At 38.8% G+C, this 2,455-nt stretch overlaps 1 pseudogene; it reads left to right on the top strand.

The window, feature by feature from the left end:
• Positions 1 to 1,055: 1,055 nt before the first annotated feature.
• LOC102832518 lies at positions 1,056 to 1,800 on the top strand (annotated as a pseudogene).
• The last annotated feature ends 655 nt before the right edge of the window (positions 1,801 to 2,455 follow it).

Genomic DNA, 2,455 nt, shown 5'->3' with positions numbered 1-2,455 from the left:
TCTCAAGAACAGATTGATGCATTATACACTAATGACTGAAGACCAGAATTGTTATGGGATGACATCAAAAACATTATACAGGAAGAAAGCAAAAGGTCATTAAGAAGACAAGAAAGAAGGAAAAGATCAAAATGGAAGTCAGCAGAGACTTTGAAACTTGCTCTCCAGTGTAGATATCAATCTTTATGTGTTCCATTTCCTTTTGACAACTTCAGATTTTCCTAGATTCATACATCCCATGTTATAATTACCAATGGATGTTTTATAATTGCTTTTCCTTGTTTTGAGTTGTGCCCCATCAAGAAATATAGGTCCCAAAAGTTTTACTTCATTCACATCATCACAGTCAAAAGGAAGAAATGAGGGGTAAAAGAGCTGACCAGAAAATTTCAAAGGGCAGCTCAAGAAGGCAAAGTCAAGTATTATAATCAAATGTGCAAAGACCTAGTGTTAGAAAACCAAAACGGAAGAAAATGGTCAGCATTTCTCAAGCTGAAAAAAAATGGAAAAAATAATTAAGTCTAGGTTTGCAATATTTAATAATTCTATCAGCAAAATATTGAATGATGCAGATAGCATCAAAAGAACAGTGGAGGGTGAATAATTGTTATCAGGGCTGACTGCAAGGGTTGGAAATGTAAAGGTGGGTGCTTTGTAGTAAAAGGAGGGGAGTGCGTGACTTTGCAGTCCAGGAGTAGAGGTCCCTGGAACCATTAAAGGAGAAGAGTGGAGTGCGGGATCCTACCCAGAGAAGCAGTGACGCCAGAGATGGAGGCAGAGACTATAACATGGAGAGATGGAGCAGCCAGGGACTCTATACCCAGAAAGGGAGAAGGGCTGTAGGCTGATGACCAGGGGGCAGGCTTGCAGAGTATACCCTTTGATTGGTTGATGATGCATGGAGGGGATTGTAACCATGGCAATGAAACGATATACAATAGGATGAATGTAAAGCTAATATTCTCCCATGTAAACTATCACATAATTCACAATAAAACATCTATAAAAAAAAAAATTTGGAGGACTTTTTATCTTTTTTTCAACTGGCTTGACCCATGGAAGGTGTCAAAGAAAAGAAAAAGAAGGTTCCTGCTGTGCCAGAGACCCTTAAGAAAAAGCGAAGGAATTTCACAGAACTAAAAGTCAAGCGCTTGAGAAAGAAGTTTCTCTAAAAGATGCTTCAAAAAGCAAGGAGGAAGCTTATTTATGAAAAAGCCAAGCACTGTCACAAGGAATATAGGCAGATGGACAGAACTGAGATTCAAATGGCTAGGATGACAGGAAAAGTAGGCAATTTCTATGCACTTGGAGAACGCAAGTTGGCATTTGTTATCAGCATCAGAGGCATCAATGGTGTGAGCTCAAAGGTTCGAAAGGTGTTGCAACTTATTCACCTTCAGGAGCTCTTCAATGGCACCTTCCTTAAGCTCAAAATGGTTTCAATTAACATGCTGAGGATTGTGGAGCCATATATTGCAAGGGGGTATCCAAACCTAAGGTCAGTAAATGAACTAATCTACAAGCATGATTATGGCAAAATCAGTAAGAAGTGAATTGTCCTGACAGATGACATGCTGATTGCACATTCTCTTGTAAATATGGCATCATCGCATGGAGGATCTGATTCATGAGATCTACACCATTGGGAAACATTTCAAAGAAGCAAATAATATTCTTTGATGCTTCAAATCATCTTTTCCATGCAGTGGAATGAAGAAAAAGAGGACCCATTTTGTAGAAGGGGGAGATGCTGGCAACAGGTAAGACCAGATCAACAGGCGTATTAGAAGGATGAACTAAGGTGTCTACATAATTATTTTTGTAATGTGGTCAGCTAATAATACAGTAAATATCCTCAATTCAAAAAAAAGAAAGAATGTAGATGGAATTCACAGAGTCACTGTACCAAAAGCAAATGATCAATGTTCAACCATTTCAAGAGGTAGGATATGATCACCAGCCAATGGTTCTGAAGAAAGAAGCCCAAGGTGCACTGAAGGCATTGGCAAAGAACAAGCCTCCAGGAATTAATGGAATAAAAATTGAAATATTTCGAGGAAGTGGTGAGGCACAGGAGGCACTCACTCATCTATGCCAAGAAACTTGGAAGATAGATACCTGACCAACTGATTGATATTGATCCATATTTGTGCCCATTCCAAAAGACGTGACTCAACAGAATTATCAAACAATATCATTAATATCCCACACAAGTAAAATTTTGCTAATGGTATTTCAAAATAGAGAGTCTTGGTGTGGCGCTGCACAATAATGCACTTGATTGCAAGTTCAGTTTGAACCGCAAGGTCAGCAGTTCAAACTAAACAATCACTACTCGGAAACCCTATATACTAAGAGTTGGATCTAACTCGATAACACATAAAAGCTTAACAACAACAACAACAGTTCAAAAATTGCTGCAATAGTACACTGGCAGGGAACTGCCAGAGGTTCA

Source organism: Chrysochloris asiatica, unplaced genomic scaffold, assembly GCF_000296735.1.
Source record: "Chrysochloris asiatica unplaced genomic scaffold, ChrAsi1.0 scaffold00084, whole genome shotgun sequence".
In the NCBI taxonomy this organism is placed as follows: domain Eukaryota; kingdom Metazoa; phylum Chordata; class Mammalia; order Afrosoricida; family Chrysochloridae; genus Chrysochloris; species Chrysochloris asiatica.
Note: the sequence above shows the minus strand (reverse complement) of the source record. Positions and strands in the feature narration are given on the sequence as shown.